At 45.2% G+C, this 24,679-nt stretch overlaps 1 long non-coding RNA gene across 2 annotated transcripts in view; it reads left to right on the top strand.

Annotated features, from left to right (window-relative positions):
• LOC128113530 (uncharacterized) overlaps positions 1-21,267 on the top strand; it is a 30,071-nt gene extending 8,804 nt beyond the window's left edge. For both annotated transcript variants that reach the window (XR_008219524.1, XR_008219525.1), the window contains 2 exons: positions 17,362-17,518; positions 17,924-21,267. This is a non-coding gene — a long non-coding RNA (uncharacterized LOC128113530). The remainder of the gene's footprint in view (positions 1-17,361; positions 17,519-17,923) is intronic.
• Positions 21,268-24,679: the final 3,412 nt, after the last annotated feature.

Genomic DNA, 24,679 nt, shown 5'->3' with positions numbered 1-24,679 from the left:
GAGCACAAGCAATGCGCTCACGTAGAGGACGTGCGAGCCGTGTGGGATGAGTCTATGTAGTGCCTAAGCGTGAGAGCCACACAACTGAGAGCTGAGGTCTCACTACAGCCTGTTTCCTGATCCAGTTACTTTAGCTATAAATGAGTCACAAAATAGTATAAATAGTATGAAACAGTCATTCCATTGGGGCTGTTACAATGTACGTGAAGTGTTACCACAAAAGCAGAGTTTGCATTGGTTTTAAAGAAATCTTGTGACTATCTATTCAATTAAAAAAAAAAAAAAGAATAAGAAAAGAAAAAGCCTGTGCATTTGTTACTGGTTTTAGAAGGATATGGCAATTATCTACCCATCTGTCCTTGTTTATGAAAAGCAGACTCAAATGAACTCATTGGGTAGGTTAATGATTTACAACACTACCAAGAAAGACTCATCTCTTCTAATAGACGAAGCTACAACTTAAATGAACAAATGGAGTTCTCTTCTGGAAACTTTTCAGTCTATAAATTCTGAGAATGAATGCAAAGACTTTGAAGCTATTAATGCAGACATTTCAGCATGATATCTCTTGTTCCTTCTTTAATAAGTACACGCAACTTTATAAGGCATGGGTAACAAATAAGAATACATTAAATTCTATGGTAACAGGCAAATATTGTTTTTTTGCTAAACTTTTAAATTTTATGTAAACAAAAGCTAATGGCTACCTGGCACTTTGGTTAAACATTTGGTCAATCCTTTGGTCAACATGTCTTTATTTAAAACTTACCATTGAGGTTTATGAAGCATAATTTTAATTATATTTCTAATGAATGTTGACTGTGTTCATCAGCTCTCTGACGCTGACAAAATGCCTGAGGTAGACGCCAATGAAGAGAAAAGGTCTATTCTGTCTCACAGTTTCAGAGGTTTCGATCCATGGTCAGTTGATGCCTTGGTTTGTGGGCCTAGGGTGATTGATGCAGGAAAAAGTGTGAGAGAACACTGCTCATCTCATGGGGACCAGGAAACAAAGAGAAAGGAAAAAGCTGAATCCCAGTGATGTGACTTCTAACCAGCAGGCTTTACATCCTAAGGATCCCACTACCTTCCAGCAGGACACAAGCTGGTGACTTACTCTTTCATGTATGACCCCCCCCCCCCAACACACACACATTTTTTTGGCTAGCCTACCAGGCCTGGATGAAATATGGAAACGAGGTTATGATAGTTGGATGTAACTAGGCTCACACTGGCTGGTGGGCTTTTCCTGTTACCATAGTATCTGTTTTCAAATCTCAAATAGATGGTTTTCAATTTTTTTTTTCATTCTCTGAAGTACATTTGTTTCATTAGATTCCCATGGAAGCCTTGGGGATTTGCATCCAGTTATGTCTGGATTGTAGGCACTTCCTCAGCAAGCCAATAGTTTTGAGGGGAACACAGGAAGCAAATGTGAGAAAAACAAACAAACCCAACCCACAGCACATTTGGAGACCTATGTGGACGGTGAATTTGCTGAACCCCCCCCAAAGTGTTTGTAAGAAGTTCTAACTTGGACACACATTCTCTACTTCTACGTTTAGCTTGGTATTGATTGGTCAAGTTCAAATGAAGTCTTGTGGTGTGAATTAAGTTAGCACTGTGTAGAGGGATGGTTCCAGCAATGTCACTCCCCGACTCTGTCCCTTCTTGGCAGTGTTAGGGTCCTGGAGAAGTCCCACAAAAGACTACCTGACACGATGCAATCAACAAGAGCATTTACTATCTCGAGAAGGTACCAGCATGCTGGGGCCGTGCATCTAACACAAAGGCAAGAATGGCAACCCCAAGAGACCCTTGCAGGCTCTTTTATACACATCTAAAGGAGTTCTAAAAGCGGTGAGATCATTCTACCTAGGACTGGCTTACCCAAGTGGCAATCACATTAGTACATTTCTTTTTTTTCTCTTTTCTTTTTCTTATTTTCATGGGTAGATTTGTTTTAATACACTGTTTATTTTTATTTTTTTGAGATTTTCATACAATATCTTTTTTTATTTTTTAAATTACACTCATGATATTAATTACACTGATGATATTAATCACATTTGTGGACATTAGTACATTTCTAATTGGTTATGGCTAGCGGGGGTGGGCTAAGGCTGTATCTTCCATTCTTGGGCAAGTCTGGACAAGTCCCAGGCCTTGTCCTTATTTGGTTATTGCCTTGAGGTACCTGGGGTGGGGGGAAGGAGGTTGCTGCAGGCCTAGTATGAGCAATTCTCCCCATCATTACTGTCAGGGGCGTTGGTGATTGATTGCCCTTGGTTTGAGGACTGAGGCCTAGTTTTTAACTGAGTCATTAGGGGCCTGTCATGATATTTGCCTGATCCTCTCAGCAGCTCTGAAATATCCAGAACAATAGTTTGTCCTCCAGTTAATTTTTTGAGAGGAAGTCCTTGAAAGAAATGTAATTGAATTTCGCTCTCCAAAGTTTCTTGTAGAGTTAGGGAAGTGAATTTGGGGGCTGCTAAGGGTAATGGACGAGGAGCTCGTGGGACTCCGCTGGTTGATGTAGTTGCTAAGGAGACAAAGTCTTACTCTGTGGAGTTAGACTCTGCCCTGTAGAGTTGCTACGTCTTGTGGTTACAGACTGGGGGCTCTACTTAGGGTCTGAAATATATGGTTGTGCATTGTGTGTTTTAAAGGCACTTCCTTCTCAATAATTCTTTTTAAGAAACAGTACACGTGGTGAGCCTCCAAACTCAAGACTGCAGGATGTGCGAACATTTGCCAGTACCCAGTTGTCAGCTTGACTACATCTGTATTCTTGGTTGTCAACTTGACTACATTTGGAATTAACTAAAGCCCAAATGACCGGGCACACCTGTGTGGGGTTTGTTTCTTAATTAAATGCTTTGAAGTGGGAAGACCTACTCCTAAACCAGATTTTTGAAGTGGGAAGATCCACCTGTAGCTTGAGTTTTCCTGCCTGGCCCACAGTCAGGACAAATCTCTCTCACCCGCCAGTCCCAAGCCGCTCAAACCCGATCAAGTAAACACAGAGACTTATATTGGTTACAAACTGTATGGCCGTGGCAGGCTTCTTGCTAACTGTTCTTACAGCTTAAATTAATCCATTTCTATTAATCTATACCTTGCCACGTGGCTTGTGGCTTACCGGTACTTTACATCTTCCTTGTCCTGATGGCGGCTGGCAGTGTCTCCCCCACCCAGCTTCCTGTTCTCTCAATTTTCCTCTCTGTTAGTCCCGCCTATACTTCCTGCCTGGCCACTGCCAATCAGTGATTTATTCATTGACCAATCAGCAACACATTTGACATACAGACCATCCCACAGCATCCACCTTTAATCTGGGCCACACCCTCCGCTGGTAGTCTTTATAAAGGGCATGGATGAAGGAAGCTTGCTCTCTTTTTATCTGCTTGCTCTCACCCTCACTGGCAAGACCATCCCTTCACAGGCATCAGAGCCCACTTCTTCAGGATTCCAGCATGTACTGAAGATTAGCTGAGACATCCAGCCTCCCGGACTGAACAACCACTGGATTTTTGTACCTCCTGTTAATAGACAGCCATTGTTGGACTAACTGGACCACAGCCTGTATGCCATTCTCATGGAACCCCTTTCTATATATCTCCATCGATATATAGACTCATTCTGTAAATTCTGTTCTTCTGGAGAAGCCTGGCTAACACACCCCGTCTAGAACCGGTCAGTGATTTGCGCTTTCATGTCTCCTAGGAACACTAAGCACAGCTGCAGCTCTTGGGAGTCCATTGCTCCATTGGCTTTGAGCCCCTCCACCGGAAGCATCAGACTCCCAAGCTGTGCAGTCTCAGGATAGACCCACTTCTCCTTAGCGTAAACATATGTTCGCACCATTCCGTCTCAGAGACATACCCAAACAAAGCTGGACCATTTCTTCAAAAGTTCACACCATAGCAGGCATGCCAGGATCTGCAAGTGGTGGAACTGAATACCCACACTTGCTGCTAAATTGGTCTGGGCCCTTCACACATCTGCCTACACAATTGTAGCTGGTACATTAATTGGAAGACACCAGCTGCTCTAGCATGTAGGGAGGTAATGCCTTCTGAGTGTCTGTACTGACTACAGGGTTAACTCTCCCAACCATAAGGGACCTTAAGTCTTGTCAGGTCCAAAGAAAACTCCTTTCCCCCCAAATTCTGGCACTTAGACAGAAGCCAGCATTTCTTAAGAACTTGTGAAACTGGTTCCTCTCTACCAAAGGAGCCGTTTTCCCTATCACTGGCAGAATGGACAGAAGGCTACCTGTGGTGCCTATTAGCACACCAAGGCGCATGCTGGCCTCCAGGCTCCCTCAGGATCACAGCACCTGTGACATGTGCTGGCACCCTGGCTCTTCTCACCTCCTTCTCCGCTCTAAACTTCTTTGGCTCACTGACTTCCCTTTCCACAGCTACTCATTCTCCTTATAACCCTGCTATGCTCACCATTTTTTTTTTTGTCTTCCTGTCTTGACTTTTCCATTTCCCCTCTCTCCCTGTTTCTCCGTCTCCCTCCTCCCCCTCTCTCAACTCTCCTGCATTCCCCGTCTCTCAACATCCCCCCTCGCCACCACCAACACACACTTCTTGGCTTGGCTCCTGCTTCTCTCATGACCAGGTCCAGTCTGCTGGCCATGTTCAGTCGTCTACTTTCTCTCTCCGTTCTGGACCCTTCTAGATGCCCCTGGCTGTTCCTTCTCTCATATCTACAATTAAAACCTCCCCCTTAAGCATATCATGGAGCTGTCATGTGGTCAGTTTATACAAGCCTCACTATCCAAGGTCCATGACTTCCGATAGTCTTCCTTGTTCCTCTGCATTTTCCTCTTATTGCCCTTAGACTTTCTCCAGTGCCTTCTGCTAGAGATAAATGTGTGTCTTTTCTTCTTCAGAACACTGTGCCATTATTTGTGTGCCTCATTCTACTCAAAAGCTTTCCCCAGAGGGGCTGATGTGCACCACTGTTGAGGATCTGGGTTCTGAATGATCCGGGTCCTATTTTCAGTGTTGGGACTTAACATTGTGTGATCTCTGTCTTACTTTCCTCATCTGTATAATCAGAATAATATTAGGGTCTTCTCATGAGGTTAATTTGGGGGGGGGTATTATTTTGAATGGGAGGGGTCTATAAAGAAAGAGAGGCATAGAGGCAGGCAACTTTGATCTCAACAGGTTGAAACTGCTTTATTGACAGTGAGGGGCCTTAGCCTTTCCATGGGATGAAGGCTGAATGTACTTAGCGGGGCTGAGAACATGTATCTACACACACACACACACACACACACACACACACACACACACACACACACACATTTAAGTAGCTACCAGGAAGTTGCAACTATTGTTCTGTGGCTTTGCTGGAAGCAGGGGTGGGGGTGGAGGGTTGTTTTCAATACCTGGGCACATTGTTTTTGCAGGTGGAGTGGAATGGTCAGGCTGGGGCCAAGCAACTCTTCATGACTAGGAGCTATTGCTCTGGACAGCCTGACTCAATTCCTCATGACGCGAGGCTATTACCCAACGGGGTCTCCTATGTAGATCAACTGACCTCGACCTTGATCTTCCCGCCTCCACCTCCTGAGTGCTGGGACAACAGTCAAGCACCAGCTTGTCCAGAGCACAAGCTTCTTGAGTGAAGTAAATTGACTTAAGCATGTCAAGTTCTCAGAGAAATGCATTCTACGGTAATTTTTACATGTATTTACTACTGTGATTCCCACTAATGATTCTATTACATTTCTACCTTCATCCTGATTCTTTCTTAAGAAACTTCCTTCTAGCTTAAGCATGTGTTCACATCTTTCAGCCTTAAAAACATCAAAATAAAAGCCAGAACGCTTCTTTAAACTGATATATCTCTCCTTTCTCAGTAGACTCTCAGAAAAGCAAGCAAAAACCATGTGTTCTTTTGTCTTCTGGAAACACTTAGTCTCCTCTTGATTCACTGCAGCCTGACCTTGGTTCCATGGCTGCTGGAAGGAGGCTCTGCTGTCGACACTGATAGACAACCAATCTGATGGGTCTATTTCACAGTTTGGTGTTTAATTGTGATGGGTGGGCTATGAAAACCAGGCAGGCCCAAATCGTATTTTTTCTACAAAGCCTAAGGCTTTCACCATGTGTGTCTTCAGTGGTTTGGGGGCAGTGTAGCCCAAGCAGTGTAGTGTGATGGGAATAAACTCGGCTTCATACACTCCACCTCAAATCTTCGAGCCTCTGTACTGCTCTGCGAATGGTAGATGCTCAATTAAGATGAGTTTCTTTGCTCAGAAACTCACTGGACTTACGAAACCACAGAAGCTATCCTGATTCGGTCCAATGCTGGGAGAGCCTGAAGAGGCTAGATAGCTAAACCTTTAACCAACGTGTCTTTCTGTAGAAGAAGTCTGGGCAGGATTTCTCTCTGTAGAAAGACTAAGGCAGGGAAGTAAAGGGCTCATGAAATGCTGCTGGACCCAGACCTGACCCTTTAGTTAGGAAAGTGGGGTTCTGCAGAAACCGGAAACCATAGCTGTCTTGAAACTAGTCTTGTGTTTCTCAGTATTATCCATTTATCCCTGCTCCCTCTAGCTCTGCCCCAGGCTGTCTTTTCCTCTCAGGAGACTCTTAACTGCTGAATACTTCTTGTCATATGAAAAAGTTCCCAATATTCACAGAATTCTAAGCTACATAAAGAAAGAGGCATCTGAAGCACCTTGATTTTACAAGCAGATCCAGAGGGGAGTGGAGAGTTAAAGCAATAATCATCGAAGGAAAACGATTTCATCTGTAGGATGAAAAACAAGGTTATTGTTTAGCTGGTTGAAGAGATACTCCCCCTGTATCCAAATTTGATAATGTCGGGGGATACAGTTTCCTTCACATGGTGACAAAGAGGGTACTTCACAGGTGGCCGTGCCAGAATACAGTTTCTGAGAGAACTCTTTTTCTGTTTATTTCCACACTCTCTTTTTTAAAGAGAGTTGTTCAAAGCGATTTCCTTCTCCCTGGAAACACAGCTAACAGATCTCCATTGAGTTTACAGCACAGAAAGTCGGTTGCGCCACAGTGCGGATTGCTTGGTTTACCTTATGCAGACAGAGCAGCCGATTTGATTGACGGCCCAAGGTGGCAGCCGCAGGCTTTGTGCTTCTCGGTGAAATGGTGGCTAATTGTTTCTTTAGCGTACTAGGTTCTATTTGTTGACGAAAGGTTTCATGTCTACATGTAGCACCGGAATTAGGCAAGTTAGCTTGATGGAACATGTCACGTAGGTGCAGCCACAGCGTTCAGGAATTTATATTCTGACATGTTTTCCTTCTTTTCCTCAGGGAAGGAAATTCCACTGTTGAACTCAAATTGAAAAATTGAGGGGGAGATGAGATCTCAATCTGCAGAGTGAACAATTTGGCAAAACCGGGTTTAGAGAAATAAAGAAGTAACTTTCAACAGCTAAATCTGAATTCATCTCCGAGTCTTCAAATGACAGATTCAAAGTTTCCTTCACTTAGTTAGGCGAATAAGAAATTGAAATGGCAGTCTACAGCCTGTGCGCATACTTAGGATTAACTATAACATCCTCATAACACATCCATTATAATCTAATAATTTGAGGTACAAAGAATATACTGGAAGTATTCTGTTTGGTTGATAAGCTAAGATATGATTTTCAATATCAAGCTAGTAATAATATGACTGGGAACCAGGTATATTATGATGATCCCTTTTTGATAGGGACAGAGCCTATATGGGGAAATCAGCTTGAAGAAATGTGTTATTCCACTTGAATGGGACAGACTTCTGTGTATTAAATCTTATGGTTCTAGGCACACATAGAAATCCAAACCAGAAGCTTTGTTTCCGCTTAGTGAAAAACCCAATGTTGAGTTCAGATTGTGGATTAGATCTCATCCCTGTGACTGTTGGTGAAAGATATATGCTCGGTGCTCACTGAGTGCCCACCAGATGTTAGGTGCCCGACATGCTTTGTAACTGGTTATGCCTTCTCTCAGGTCTGGTTCACTTGTCACTCCCCAAACCAACACCCAAACCTTTTGGCTGGCACAAACTACCAACTGACAGAAGCTCCTTCTTTCCTCATCAGAAACAGCCGAATATGACAGATTCTTATTTCGCCAAATCCAACCCTCAGTTGTCGTGGCCAGTGCATCATTTTAAAGTAACATGAAAATCACGACTTTAACTCTGTTCTTAGACAATTTTCCCCACAAATATGCCAAAGAGTTAGCATTTTAAATATTTAAAGACAATATATTATAATTACGAAATTATCGATTCCAACAAGAAAACAGGTACAAATAAAAAGTTTGTAAAGAAAAGAATACCAATTATTAAAATAAAAGATTGACATTTCTTTATTCACTTAAGTCTACCCTATAGCATTTACTGAATAAATATTTATCAAATAAATGAAGGAATTAATAGAGAAAAATGCTCAATAATGGTAGAAGTAAAAACTATTAATGAAAATTTCTTGCTTTTCAAACTAGTATGTCAGTCTAGAAATGATAGAAATTAAACCATCAATTTACTAGGGAATTTAAATATAAAAGAGTAGCTATAAGAATCTATAATCATCAGTGGTGCCCTAGAGCTAAAGGAGAGTGTCCAATAGGCACGAGCCTCGGTGGAGAAAGTTAGTCACGTGATACAACAGTGAAATTTGCTAGTTTGTCTAACCTGTTTCCGGTCAGCAGGCACTAGGCAAGCAGGAGACAGCAGGCAGAGTGCAGGAGGGGTAATGCCTTCAGTAAGCAATGGCACGTGTTTGTATCCTGACCCACCCCTTGGAGACCCGCCCAGCGTCCTGAAATCATCTTACGTTAAAGCCCCCTTAAGAGGAAAAACCCGTTCCTCCTCCTACCCCCTCCCTCTTCTTGCCAGAGGTGGCGTGTATCTCTCTCTCTCTCCCTCTCTCCCTCCCTCCCTCCCCCCTCCCGCTTTCCTCCATTCCCTCTCCCCTCCCCTCCCACACCAAAATAAACATGCCACGTGGACGATGCGTCCGCTGTCTGAGTAACTTGCTGCCGCCGTCCACGGCACCCACATGGCATGTCTCACCTACAGCAAGGCACCTTGGTCCAAAACCTCCCAAAGTTCCCCACGCACTGTATCTTTACAGCATGGACTTGTGGGGTTGGGAGACCCCCTTGGGCTACAGATCTGAATGGTTAGCACGTCTAGGAGTCCTACGATGTTGGTTTCCTTATTCAGTGGGCCAGAGAAAGTCCTTTACAGGCTGAGGTTACAAAGATGCCTAGGCTGTCTGGGTTTTCTGGGCCCAAGTTTGGGGCAGAGCTCCATATGTGCTTCACTGCTAATGATGACTCCTAGGCCACAGCTAGGAACCTTGAGAGAGGCTCCTTCACCCTGCGGTGTTCCTGCAGTTCCTACTTGAAATATTTACTTTTATTTTATGTGTGCGGGTGCTTTACCAACATGTATGTTTGTGTACCAAGTGCATGCAGTATTCGTGGCGGCCACGAACTCAACATTGGGTTTTTCACTAAGCGGAAACAAGGCTTCTGGTTTGGATTTCTATGTGTGCCTAGAACCATAAGATTTAACACACAGAAGTCTGTCCCATTCAAGTGGAATAACACATTTCTTCAAGCTGATTTCCCCATATAGATGGTTGTGAGCCACCATGTAGGTGCTGGGATTGAACCTGGGTCCTCAGGAAGAGTAGCTAGTGCAGTGTTTTAACTGCTGAGCCATCTCTGCAACCCCACGTAGTGACTATTTTATGTAGTGGCCCCCGGAGCCCCAAGATCAAGATGCTCCATTTAGTGTCTGATGATGCGGGTCATCTTGGTGTAGCCTCAAGTGGTCATAGAGCAGAGGAGAAGGAACTCTGTCCTCTCTCAGAAGGCCCCATCTCCCAGCACCATAGCTCTGGGATTATATTTTCTTTGGATCCATATAGTAAAGAGAAAAGCTTATAATTCTGCCTATTGTCACAGAACATTCAAGGATAAATACACTTTGAGCTTGGAGGTCATAAACTGATCATTGTCAAGGTTAATGACTGTTCAATAAAGAATATACCCATAAAAAGCTGTATTGTTCTAAGTAAGAATGATAACTACCAAACAAACAAACAAAAACAAAAAACATAAATTATTTGCAATGGTCACATGGAAAAACTCTTCCACATAAGCTGAGCCTGTCAGAACATCCCAGAAGCTCAGAGTCGGCAACCTTGGCTACACAAAGGAGAAAACCAAGGCCCACAGAGTCCTTCGCCTGGATTCAGAATCTGCCTCGGCTCCTAGCTGCACTGTGCTATGTGCCTGAAACTGACCACCGGATTATTACCAGAGGGACCTCTAGGGAAGATTTCTCAGCCAAGGGTCTGCACGTTAGAGAGTCAGGCAACGTGAGAGATCAGGTAGCATCAGTTATGCCTTTCAACACTTACCCACACATTCCACGAGAAGCGCATCAACCCTGTGGCCTTACAGATCAGTTTGGTCCCTCAGAGCTGAGTGCTCCTTGAAGAAGTCACCCACTCCTGTATTGTCTTCTTCAGTGGCCCTACATGCTATCTTGTCCCCAGTATTTCACTCAAAACTCTCATGAATGTATTCATAATTAACAGATAATACCTAGGAATCCGCTATGGAAAAGAAACCATGCTAGGCTCTTAACCATCCTCACCCATCCTCCCTTAATTCTTAGAGCAGCTTGTTGAGAAAGATAAGAGTTAATATTCCATCTTTAGTGTCTTGGTCTATTTTACTCTGCTACAAGACAATGCCTGGTAATGGTAATTTATAAAGAACAGAAATTTGTTTCTCAGGGTTCCAGAGGTTGGAGCTCTAAGATGAAAATGCTTCCTTTAGTGTCTTAGGATGTAGGCCACTCAAATGACCCAAGGACAGAGGACTGTGAACTTCGTCAGCTCTCAGAAGGCCCCGTCTCCCGACACCATAGCACTGAGATTAAGTTTTCTTCGGACCCATATATCAGAGAACAAACTCAAATGGAAGCTCAAGGACAAATTATTAGTTTAACAGAAACACTCCCGCCCCCCATCCCCCCGGGCTGTCAATCTCACAGCTGCGATGGAGGAGGAGGAGAATGGACCAAAGAGCTATGCTGTTTGAGACAATCTGGCTGGAGGGTCAGCATGTGATGGGGGTGGGGTGGGGCTTTAGAAAAAGAATAAGACAGCCCCAAACTTTAAAGCATACCTAGGCTCTGGCCAGCATCCGAGAGAAAAGACAGAAGAAAAGGGAATCGTTACACCCTTCTGAGTCAGGATTCAGAAAAGCATCCCGTCCCCGGCGAACCTCATGGCAGCTGGTGGGGGGCTGTGCTAGCGGGTGAGAATTCTGGAAGGTAAAGAACATTATTTAAGGTCAATTCGCCTTCCTGGGGGTGGCCCCTTAGCCAGGTCCCTGACCTGCCAGGCTGGATTAACTCTAAACTAGCCAACAAGGGCATGGCTCCCTCTAGAGGGGAATTCTCTTCCTTACTGGGATTGCAGAAAACCAGAGTCCCGAGGGATTTCGGGAGTTGTAAATAGCCATGTTCAAACCCCAAGATTCAGTTTCTCTCTTCTTCTTCTTCTTCTTCTTCTTCTTCTTCTTCTTCTTCTTCTTCTTCTTCTTCTTCTTCTTCTTCTTCTTCTTCTTCTTCTTCTTCTTCTTCTTCTTCTTCTTCTTCTTCTTCTTCTTCTTCCCCTTCTCTTTCTCCTCCTCCTCCTCCTCCTCCTCCTCCTCCTCCTCCTCCTCTTCCTCCTCCTCCTCTTCTTCCTCCTCCTCCTCCTCCTCCTTTTCTCTCACTGACTATTTGATCGAGTCTTTACTCAAATAAACTGTCCCAAATTATTTGATCTTTATGGAAGAAAACAGTTTTAATGGTTTCCTTTCCACTCCGGGCTTCTTGGTATCCACAGCCTTTCCACAAAGGCGTCTTTGGTTTCCTCCTCCACAGCCTTTGCTGTCTTCCTCTCCCCAGATTTCCTGTCCTCACTCCCTGCTCTGCAGCCTCCTTCCGATCTGATTTGGCTGCCAGCGTGGCCCCGCTGCTGTCCCTCTCTTTGGTCCCATTTTCCAGTTTCTGGCCCGATGAGGGTCATGTCCCACATGATACCCTGTTTTTTCCGTGGATTCTTCAGGTCGCTGCAATGAATCTCTGTGGTGAGCAGAGTGCTAATTGGGCTTCTCAAGGTGCTGCTGCGGTCTGTGCAGATCGTCTTGTTCATGGAATGAGCCCAGATGCTCCTGAGGGAAGCAGCTTTATTGCTCTACTATAAATTCATGGTACAATTCATCTGCCTTCCAAAAACTGCTTTCCACTCAAAGGCCCAAATATCCATATCCCACCCGCAGCCTGTCCTAAATGTTCAGCTTGCGTCCATTAAACAGGGTGATCTCAGGAACCCTTCTGAAAGCTTCCATGACAACGTTATCTCTGTTGTAGGTGAAGTGGGGTCCCTCCCTGCCCTGGATTTGATGACAACCTATTTTGCCTTTAACGGCTTTCATTCACTGGAAACCATGGACCTTTTGGATGCCATTAAGTCTCCTGAGAGCAAATCAGCTATGGAACAGGAATTCTTTCTATATTGCTTCTGGAAGGAGGTGGTTAGTTACCATAACTCTGAGCCTCTCTCGGCCCTGCCACTGACTGTGGTCAATTTTATCTGAGCAAGTCGCTACTACATGGCCAAGTGGTCCCCAGTCTAATACAGGATAAAGGTGCAAGCCTTGGCTGGATTAAGCACACACACAGACCAAGTATATGTATAATATATGTACATCTATAGATATATATGGTTCTTATCATAGGCAATTTCTTAGAACTTTGATTTTTAAAGCATGTGTGTATATAGTGTTTCTCTTTTCTTCACTTAGTCTAGAATCCTATACAGAAAGGTGCTGTTTACTGGGATAATCTGAAAGTCTGTCAGAGGGACAATCATAGCCTTGCTCTTCTAGAAGGGGAGAGAATAAACTATGGACGTGGTTTTTGAGGCAATCTCAGCATGGTGTGTGTGTGATAGAAAGTACTAGAAGTGGACTCAGGAACGATGTGATGCCACACAGTACGATGTGCTATGCTGGCTCGAGCTCCCTGTCTGGTCTGTTTTTCCTGTTACTGTGACAAATGCCCACCAGATGCAACTTGAGTGAGGAGCAGTGCATGGAGGCTTGAAGTTTCAGAGGCCAGCCCACGGCAGGGAGAGCATGCAGGCTGGCGTGCTTGGTGTTTGCCACACTGTTACACATCTCAGTTGACCAGAAAGTGGAGCATGGGACCAAAAGTTGGTGGGCCTCGGCCATAACCCCCCAAAACCCATTCTTAGTAACCCACCTCTGCCAGTCATGCCTTCTGTCTTGAAGGTTCCACAGTTTCCCAAAGCAAGGTCACTAGGTTGGGACCAAGTGTTTAAACCCGTGGGAAACATGTCTGGCCATAGCATCCGCAGTGACAGAAGTGGCGCCAGGTGTCTGCTTTTGACACGTGACTTCCCTGAAGGGTTTTGAGGAGATGTTTCAGGGAGGGGAGAGACGAGGGATGTGAGTTTTTAGTTCTCTCTCATCTCCTGTTTTGAGCTAGTCAAGGCTAAGTCCAAGGAAAGCTAAGTCCTTGCATTTGGGGGTAACGTCACCTGGCCCTTCCTCAGGTGCTTAGGGAGCAGCTACCGTACCTCGCTGTGGAGCATGTTATTGATTGCACCAGAGTAAAAAAACAACCCAGTGAAGAAAGCAATGAGGGAGTCTGAAAAAAAAATCAAGTAAGATGATTGTCCAGTAAAGAGAGTGAGCCCTTTTACACTTAGTATGACAAGACTCGTAGGTGATAGCGTCCTGGACTAGATGGGTCATTGGTAGATTTGGCTTTCAGATCACAATAGGATGCAATTATTTTTCCAGAATAGTATGGTTCTAATGACGAGAGCTTCCAGCTCACAGGAAGACAATCATGGCAATATTTTGGGATCACCCAGCACTCAGCTGAGTGGATGGATGCTTATGAATATGTGCTTGGATCAGAGGGAGGGTGTGTGGCTGGCCTGACTGGAATTTAAACACTACATTCTGGAAACATAAGGAGTAAAAGTGACAGAATGATAGACTCTAGCAATTGCAAAAGATCCGAATCTTCTCATTCTTTATCATGAAGAGTTCCACAAAACCTCCTGTTTCTCTCTTCCTCCTCTTCCTGCCTAAGAGGTAATAGGAGAAGCCCATCACTCAAACACTGTCCCACATTCCAGTAGACATGGGCAAATGTCCCAGACAGAACCACCAGTGAGAAAATTATGCACCCATCTCTCTTGTACAAGGGTTGGGGAATATACATGTCCAAGCAATCCCATCTTGGGACATCACTATCACCCACACTGGTTGGAAATTAACACTGGTAAACCGGCAGAGGGGCCTGCGACCACATCTGTCTACCCTAGACCCTTCGTAACAGTTGACGAAGGGTGCCCCCTAGGGACCTTTTCTGAAAGTGCAGGTTGCACACCCGTGACCCCGACTCTGGAAGTGATAGTTGGCATTGCTGGGTTTTGTGTCTTGCTACTAGAGTTTCAGGGAATAGGACACAAAAGGAGATAGCCTGTCCCCGGTGTGGGGCTTGAGCCTATTCTGTAGGTCTTTGGGGAAACTGATGTGGAAGACTCTAGAACATTGTTCAGGGTATGTTTTTGTGTGCTGATGTCAAAAGCCTGAGTAGTCTGGTGTGTGTGTGTGTGTGTGTGTGTGTGTGTGTGTGTGTGTGTGTGTGTGTTCTTATGAAAACATTACTCTGTGATCTAATCAATGGCTGGACTTAGGGTGTGGTCTTTGAGAGGTCAGCATGGAACACTAGCCTTATGTTTATGTGGGAAAGGAATGGAGGTAGATAACAGGCAGAACTATAATTTCCCCGGGCTGGAGACCAGCTTGAGTGAACCAAGCTCTGCTGAAGTTTAATGTTATGGAGGACCAAGAGAGCACAGGTCCCCCAGTCTGTGCACATAAGCACAACCATACCTCTACTTAGAAGGAAAGCAGGAAGCTGGGTGTATTAGTTACCCGTCTTATTGCTGTAAAAAAATCAAAATCAAAATTAAAAAAAAAAACACCCAACAGAAGAAACCTAAGGAAGGAAAGGCATATTTGGGGTCGTGTTTAAGAGGGAATGCTGTACATCTTGGCTACAGGCATGGTGGTGGAAAGGTGAGGCATCCAGGCAGGAAGCTGGTGCTCAGCCCCTTCCCTTATATTCAGTGTAGGACCACAAGCCATGGGGTAAGAGGTTCTTTCCTCCTCTGTGGACTCACAGAATATCACGGTTCACTTTAGAGAGGTCCATGTAAGAACCCTGGGCAATGGCTATGAGCAGGTAGGCTGCCATTTCCAGTCTGAGATAGCGACACAGCAAGACCTTCTGGAAGCTGACAGGCTACATGGCAGTCATAGACAGCTCTTCAGTCTTGAATAGGGGCAGGAGGATCCTCTGCCAACCCGTACTGAGCATAAAGAATGAGCTAGACATTAAACTGTGCTGTGTCAAACCATTACAATTTGATGATTGTATCGCCCCTGCACCGTGGTCTGTCTGACCCTGACCAACAGAAGCACTGTGCCCCACGCTCTGCATTTGGATTCTCTCTCGTCATACCCGTCTATTTTAGAGTGAGCCCTGTATCCATCCACAATAGGCTGTGTCCTTTTAAAAAAGGATCCTGTAGTAGTCTTCTCTCTGAGTACAAAGTAATTTAATACTCCAATCCTGTTCTGCACTGGCCCCTGCAATTGGCCTCACCTAATGCAAATGTAGCGTAGAACTTTTTTTTGCAAGGGGTGGGGGGAATCTCCTAACGTTTCCTGGGCGCCTTCTTTAGATACATTGATTCAACCAACATCTGGGAGGGGGGAACCTCACTACAAAAGGTGTGGGGGGCTACCCACTATCCCCACATTTCCCCAGAGTGTTTGAGTAGGAGCAGCAGGAAATATTAGATCTAAGGATTTAGATGGGGGAGATAAAGATAGAAAATACAGGATAGCCTCTAGAGGGCCTGGAACCTATTCCAACGGGCCCTGACTGTCTCTGCCCTAGGGTATTTATAGAGATGCCAAGGGGTGGAGCAGAAGACCTCCCCCCAGCACAGCCAAGTGCAGACCATCTCAGACACCTGCACTCAGGCCCGTGGTCCAATCATCCTCTCTATGCGGACCTGCTGGGTAAAGGCACGAGGAACCTGAAAACGGGCTCCCACAAAGGGGGAACAAGAAGATGCTGATTACTATGCTTTCAGAGTGAACTGTGCTGGAGATGAAGGCTTGGCAATGCCTGATTGCTCTTCTAACCAGTGAGAGCAGGGCAAAAATTACATCTAAAATGTTAGCCTTGATAACTGAACCAAATTCAGGCTGGTTCGCATCACATTCCGGGGGCGGGGGGGGGGGGGGTGCGAGTGGGGGAGAGAATGCAAGAGCGTGCTGGGGCTGTAGCTCAATGGTAAATGCCCAATGCCCTGGGTTTGAGTCCCGACACCACACACACACACACACACACACACACACACACACACACACACACACACACTTTCTGCTACAATTTTAAAAAGTATACAGTCCTTTATTATTTTGTCTGGGAAGGCTCACAGTGCTTATGATATTTAATCTTGCTTGTGAAGTTGGGTGGAGTGAGAAACGCCTCGGCTGATGAAGCATCCCTTTGGATGTGTCTGTGATGGTGTGCACAGACTCTGAGCTAGTGAGTGGGTTAACCCCTTTGTGTATCCAAAATTTCAATAGACTATTGAGAGGGGATGGGACTGTGGAAGGTGAGGTCTGGTTGGAAGAAGTGGGGATGTGCCTTGGGGTCTTCTATCTGTGATGCTTCAAAGTGCCCCACCGTGCCCCACCTGCCACAAAAACTGAAACTCCTGCCGCCATGGGCAAAGCCCCCCTTCCCGTAAGTTGTTCTTCTCAGGTGTTTTATCTCGGTGATTAAACTGACTATGTGGTGCTCAACCATGGCATAAGGAAAAAGCAGATGTAACTGTGTCCTAAAACTCTGAAATCAAGTAATATGAGACAACGAGCCCTTTGACAGGAAAGTGATGGACAGTGCAGGGGGAAGGAGGCGAAGAAGACAGGACCGGGTAGGAAATCTGTAAGGAGGCAGGTTTTCAGTCTGGAAGGGCCTTGGTAGTGGGAGCAAGGACCGCCTGGGGACAGTGTGTCTGACCTCGTCCCCTTGCATTTGGTGACCCTCCTGAGTAACCGAAGGTACAGGTAAACTGCTCAAGTTTTCAGGCCAGAGGACCAGAGCTGAGGGATGGAGGTAAGGAGGGAGGGCAGGCGGGCTGATACCCAGTTTTGTCATTTCTTAGGTGTGTGGCCATCTCTGAATTTCCACTAAAAAGCCTTTGAAAGCAAGTGGCAGAAACTACAGCCCCCAGAAGAGTAGCTTTCATTTGTTACAAAGCCTACGCAGAAGTTCTCCAGGACCGACAACCAAATCGTTTCAGAACATCAAGAAGATCCCAGGTCCTGACCGTCTTTCTAGTCTGTCTACAATGTCTCAGTGATGTCATTAACTTCTCATTTCCCCCGAGTCACACTCAGATGGGAGGTCTGATGAAAGAAAAAAAAAATTCTTCCCTGCTTTTCCTCTCTCTCATGAGCTGGTGACCTTTCTCCAGAGAGTGTGCCCCATCCCCCAGCTGACTTCTCTTAAGAACAGTTGAACACGAGGCCGCTTAGCTTCCACCTAAGCCAGGGAGAATGGAATTCCTCTCCGGGTTTCCCAAATCTGCATGTAAACCAGACCCACTTGGGGTGGGATGGGCAGGAGATTCGATGAAATTGAGCTTGGCTGACGTGAAAGGAGGGTATTGGGTGCACAATCACCAGGTGTCTGCTCTAATCTCACTTTTCTTATCCACAACACAGTGATAATGTCTGATTCACGTGGCTGCGGACCCACTTGGCTGTTAGAAGATGAAACGCAACAACGCCCAGAAGGCACCTAGCCTACGTGACGCTCGCCGCTGCCATAGCTGTCCTCAGAGTATGCTCCTGCAGAATATCAGGATCCATTAAAGAAAATTACCTCAAAACTTGTCTCTAAAAGCCTTGAGCATCTCATCCAGATGTGCAAGTGGGCAGCTGGTCCCTCCTCGGTGGCCTGATGGGTAGAATGGCCTCTTCTGTGTTGATGACAGACATGTTACATACAATCTCAGTGGTGCAGAAACTGGACGGGTCCCAGTTTATATAAACCTGAGAAAGGGGATTGTGAAGTTTTTGTTTCATTTCTCTCTCGCCAATCACTTTATGAAGAGAAATACTAGATTATTTAGACACATTATTCATACTCGCTTATTTGTGATTCTGTGCTGTGTACCACAGTAAATGTTTTGCATGTATTTTTTTTTCTAATCCTACTCACAAAAATGCATCCATGGATCCTGTTCCTTCAGCCGTTGGATGTAGATCCAGGTTCGCGTCACAGACGAGGAATCTGAAGTTTCGGAGAGTTTTAGTACTTTACCCCGGGCCCGTTATGACTTGAGCTTAGGACTCCGGCGCTGCTGCCTGCAAATCCTTCATAACGTCTTCTCTTAAAAATCTTCCTTTGTGTTTGATTTCATCAGCCTTCGCTCATTAAACGTGGGGTTGGCTGTGAGCGGTGACGGGGTGTTTGTACATGTAAGTGTAAGGAGATAGCCGCGTTAGATAGCCCGATCACGCGTGCCCTTGGAATCTGGCGTCAGTTCTGCTTGGCGCCAGCAGGTGGCAGGCTTGTATCAGTCAGCACTCCTACAAAGCGCAAGGAATTATTTTAATGGCAAACTGTGGAAATCATCACTCATCTCTTTGGGGCCCGTTTTGAAGGACTGACGACAGCTGACCTTGTTCACTTACTCTCATGCAAGGAGTGAGAAATGAAATAAGCTGCCTTTGAACTGACTTCTTACTCTTGAAAATGGCTCTTGGATGTTTTGTACGCACTCACTCCATTACAAATGTTAAGACAGTTAGCACAGGTACTGTTGGCACCTACATTTATCACCTCTACTAAGTTTATCCTTGCAGTCTCTCATCTCAGCTGATGTTCGCAGAATACTGGGGTTTGAACTTGGACTTGGTGATATTTGAGAAGCATCTGTAAAGCCATTTAGGGAGCAGTGTTGGGAGCACTCAGTGATGGAGTACATGCCTAGTGTGGTGGTTTGAACGTAATTGGCCCCCATCATCTCACAGGGAGTGGCACTATTAGATGTGGTTTTAATGGAGTGGGCGTGGCCTTGTTGGAGGAAGTGTGCCACTGTGGGGACGAGCTTTGAGGTTTCCTATGCTCAGGATACCACCCAGTGTCTCAGTTGACTTCCTGCTGTCTACAAGATGTAGGACTCTTAGCTACTACTCCAGCACCACATCTTCCTGCATGCTGCCATGCTCTCCACCATGGTGACAGTGGACTGAACCTCTGAAACTGTAAACCACCACCCCAGTTAAATGTTTTACTTTATAAGAGTTGCTGTGGTCATGGTGTCTCTTCACATCAATAGAAACCCTAACTAAGACACCTAGCATGTGTGAAGCTCTAGGTCCAATACTCAGCACCCCTGAACCTCCATTTCCCTATCTGTAACACAGCTGTGGTTGATGATGGTGATGGTAATGATGGTTCCTATGCTCTCTTATGAGGATGAAAGCCATATGGAAAGGACTTTGTATAGAATTTACCCAAGATGGTCATTTTAGATGACTGATCCAAAGTAGAAAAACACCTTAGTGTTTGATAGTCCCTGATAAGGACTACATTGTAAGAAACTCAGGGCTAGGGTTTAGCTAGGTCCCAGGAAACTTTCTTACTTTTTATTGGAATGTCTTGTCCACAGCTTAACCTCATGCCTTGTAACCTCTTACAGAGAATCATTGAACAAATCAGCTTATATTTTACATTCTATGACGCCAGTCTCTAGGGGTGATTTTTCAGGGTAACCACCCTGTGACCTGACTTCAACTCAGTTTTACTAATGGCCACTGCTACTTGCCAGCTAGTGTCCCTGAAGGAAGGGTCTGCAGCAGGCAGCCGGTCCACTCTTGGAACCCAGGTGACCCATAATTCTCACTTGCCGGCCATGCATGTTCTGAGTTTCTCTTTCCCCAGAAGAACCTTTCTCCAGCCAGGAGCCTCATCTATTCTCCAGTTCTAAGCATGCTCTGCTAACCCATGCTGTGAGCTTCCTGGCAAGGCAGATCCCCTGATGTTTAAGGGCAGGATCTGGTTTCACTTCGAAATGAAATCCTGACAAGTTGTTTAAACTTTGCATAGGTTTTCACATCCCTGCGATGAGAATAATAATAGTCTCAACCTCATAAGGATAATCTAGGGATTTAAAGAGATAAAGTTTAGAAAACACTTGGTACAGAGGATGGGACAAAATAAATGCCCAGCACTCAGCAGCTAACGTTAGCATCAAACAGATTATGTGGTACTTTTTATGGCTTTTGATTATGCCTCTTCTTTCTGAGTGGGTAGTCAAATTTAGGATTCAGAGTTCATGCTTAATGCCTGTTGAAAGTCTTTGTACTGCCTTGTATAGTCTCTAAACATGACAGATACACCATGTTTTTTTAAAACATATTAACCATTCTTTCTTAGCATTATAAAGTAAAATTCACCTTCAAGATTTAAATTTTTTTAATAGAGGATCTACCTAGACACTGGCTGAGGGTCACATAGCCATGTGCCAAGAAATGATAAAGCTGTCCATTCACTACTCACTAGACAAGGTTCCATTCAGAGTAGTTTGTTGGTGCTAACAGATATTTATTGAGGCAGAATTTATTTTCTACACTGTAGCATGAATCTTCAAAGTTCTTATTAATAAAATCAAACCTGAGGCCAGTTATTGGGGTGAAATGCTGGAAGATCAGAGAGACAGAACAAGCCACAGCTTCCTCACCTGGCCAATTCCTCAGCTGATCTTGTTCCCTCAAACTGGAAGCCTCTGTGTCCTCATATCCGAATGGCTCTCAGCTGAACTGTGCTGCTCAAAACCTAAAAGCTTAACTAGCCAAATGCTTCTAGTTTCTGGTCTTCACGCCTTATATACCTTTCTACTTTCTACCCTCACTCCCTTGGATTAAAGGCTCGCTTTCTGGGATTAAAGGCGTGTTTCTGTTCTGCCTTCTCATTGGTTGTAAACCCAACCACATGACCTCCTAGTCACTGTCTGTCTGTACAGACCTCCAGGTCTTCTATGGTTGGTATTGAGATTAAAGGCGTGTGTCTCCGTGCTGGCTGTATCCTTGAACACACAGATCCGCTCAGCTCTGCCTCCCAAGAGTTGGGATTAAAGGTGTGCACCACCACCGCCCAGCTTCTGCTAAGGCTTGCTATTAGCTCTGACCTCTTGGCTTTCATCTCTGTATTGACTCTGTGTTTCTTATTTAATAAGACGGTTGGTTACATCTACACTACACTTTGGATATTACAGGTCAGGAAGCAACAAGACAAGCAGAGGAATGCTCAAAAGGCAAAATAATATTGATGGAGAAAAATAGGACATTTGTAAAGTTTTTCAACTGAGAGAATATAATGAACACAAGTTGGTTCTGAATTCCTCCATTTCCTCCTCCACCCAGCCCTGGCTCGCTGTCATATTAGTGAGCTTTCATGTGGGGTGGGTACCTAAGAGGGAGGTAGCTTTTATTAAGGAGTGAGAAGTAAGCTCCTGGTTTCAGAGGTATTTGTCTATGTCTGCTTGGCCTCATGCACTTGGGCTAAACATCATGGTGGCGGAAGATCTTTTTCACTGAGGACAGGGAAAGAGGAAGGAGATCAGGGCAGATACAGTTCCAGAGGACATGCTCTCAGTGACCTAGTTCCTTTGAGTAGGCCCTACCTTCTACCTTACACTATCTCTTGATAATGCTGCTGTATAATGAATCCTTCAAGGGATTCATCTATTGACTACAAGAGAACCCTCATGATCTAAGGGTCTGGAAATGCCATCACAGACACATTCTGTGTGATGCTTCTCTAAGGGGTGCTTCTCTACCCGCCCCCAAGGTTTTTCTTGATCCAATCAGGTTAAACATAAAAATAGCAATCACAGATACCAACACTGGATAATTCAGTAAAGTGATCTCTCTTTCTCTTTCTTTCTCTTTCTTCTTCTTCTTCTTCTTCTTCTTCTTCTTCTTCTTCTTCTTCTTCTTCTCCTCCTCCTCCTCCTCCTCCTCCTCCTCCTCCTCCTCCTCCTTCTCCTCCTTTTTTCTTTAGTTTTCTCTATTCTCAAAAGAATCAACACAGCTTGCTTCCTTCCTGCCAGGGGTGGATATGGTTGCAAATATCGTCTCTACCCCAAAAGAAGATGAGGGCACCTGTGGCCCCTGGAGACCAGCTGCGTTTCTCCAGTCTTTTATGTGTGCACTGGGAAGCCTGGGGGTTAAATGTCACCTCTCTAAGAAAGCCATGCCTCTTTCACCACACCGAATAGCCTAATCCCACACTTTGTCTGAGCAATGCCCTGGGGTTCCCGGCTGGCCGTGAGAAACAGGAGCAGAAAGCGGTTCTTAAGAAGAAAGCCTGGATTTTGTGGCTGAAAACTGACACCCAGAGAAGCAAGAAGATCCTTGTTCAGTAAAGAGGAGTCTCAGTCAGGCCATGATGGGAAATGATGAAAGATGCTAGGTGTGATGCTGGAGGCCTGTGATCCCAGCACTTAGGAGGCAGAGGCAGGAGAACTGAGATTAACCATCGTGGTAAGTACTAGGGTGAGGGATGCCTTAGAAATAGCAGAATGGGTGAATGGAATCAGGTTCTGAGCACACCCATAGATGGAGCTTCCTAACTGTCTCCAGGACTCTGGCTCCAGGCTTCACCGACTGCTTTCACTCCCTGTGGAGATCCAGTGCCCGGCCCAGGCTTGTTTGGTTGCTATGTTTAGTGCTTTTGCTCTACCATGGACATCACGAGCGCGCACATGCCATGAGTGACAATGCCACCACAGAATAGGTGGTGGAGGGACATATATTATTTAATCTTTGAAAAATGGATACATGTGTCCAATGTCCTGTAGTCATATCCGCTCCTTACTCCCTCTCTCAAACTCCCTCGGGACACTACCAACCCATCTTCCTCCCAATTTCATGTCATCTCTTATTATGAGTAACAATGTTACTAATAACTCCCTAAGTTCAATTTGTGCCTAAGAATGTGGACGTAACGTAGGGCACGGACCACAGCACACTATTGGCTACATTCCTCCCAAGAAGAGACTGTCCCTCAACAACCATCAGCTGTCAGCAGCTCCGGTGTTAGGAATGTGTCCTTGCAAGCTGCTCTCTATCCACGCTGGAGTTTTGGCTGGCTCGATCTTGTACAGGTCTTGTGTAGGCAGCCTGAACTGCTGTGAGTTGGGGCGGGGGGTAGGTTTGATGTAGATGATCCGTCTACTGCTGAACTCCTGTGGTCACTTGATCTCAGCACTTGGACCAGGTTTGAGTCTTTGAACCAATTTACTGCCCACTGCAAAGAAAGAAACTTCTCTGACCTGGGTTGAGAGCAGCACAAATACGAGTCTAAACATAAATAATGAGAAGGCAGCTGGACACATGACCATTTAGAGAAACACCAGTAAGTCTCCCTCTAGAACCTACGATCTCCTTAGTCATAGGCTTTTGACTGGGTTTCAGTACCAGACATGAAATCCCTCCAATGGAACAGATCTCAAATCCAATCAGAAAGTCATTGGTTACCCCCATCCCTGCTGGGACACTACTGTTCCACTGGGCACAACTTGCTAGCGGGTTATTGTAACATACAGGGTCTAGCACTGGGTAAGACCACTGATGTGTTTCCTTTCTCCCAGCCAGTTATACAACATCCTCCAGCACTATGAAAGCTAGGCAGCAGGGAAAGAATATCCTGATCAGTTTGAGACTGATTTCACAACAAAAGTGGATGGTGTCTTCAGCAATAGAGTTTTTCCATTTAGTTATGTTAGCAACCAGTACCAATGGCAATAGCTTTTGCTGTTTGGGGCACCTCTGGGACCTCTCTGACTAATAAGTTGATGGGCAAAATTCCATGTCTGGCACTGAAATCTTCAGGGAGGTCTTAAACAAAGTAGTGGGGCCTGAAGTTTCACCAGCAAAAGAAACAGACAGTGAAAAATGAAAACCAACCACACATGTAAAACCTTCAGACTTTCTCTAGGCTCATTTTCTGTTCAAATGAATTCTGTCCACTATATAGTGACAGTAGAATTACCTACCACCCCAGAGGAGAAATACAACAACAACAACAACAACAACAATAACAACAACAACGGTCAAGAGGAGCACTAGGTAGGTCCAGCCCTTTGGCTGGAAAAAAGTTACATGCTGAGACTTGGTCATCTAGAGATGCAATGTACTCTAACAGCCAGTAGGGGTCAGAGGTGCTTCATCTCAGACAGCATCCGGGCCTCCTCTACAGCTAGCTCTGTGTCTTTTAGCCAACATAAACTCTTTTGGAGTTCTCTGACCAGGTAGAGCAGACACTTGGAGAGAGAGAAGGCACCTGACCTCATGGCCCTTAGCAAGGACATTGGCTTTGACTTCAAAACACTGTGAGCATTCCATGTTTTTGTTCACCCGTTCTCTTCCTATCCTACTTTCCTCCAGAGATAAGACCTCTGTAGATTG

Source organism: Peromyscus californicus, unplaced genomic scaffold (genome assembly GCF_007827085.1).
Source record: "Peromyscus californicus insignis strain IS unplaced genomic scaffold, ASM782708v3 Scaffold_18__1_contigs__length_77618521, whole genome shotgun sequence".
In the NCBI taxonomy this organism is placed as follows: domain Eukaryota; kingdom Metazoa; phylum Chordata; class Mammalia; order Rodentia; family Cricetidae; genus Peromyscus; species Peromyscus californicus.
This window is presented reverse-complemented; position numbering and strand designations above follow the sequence as displayed.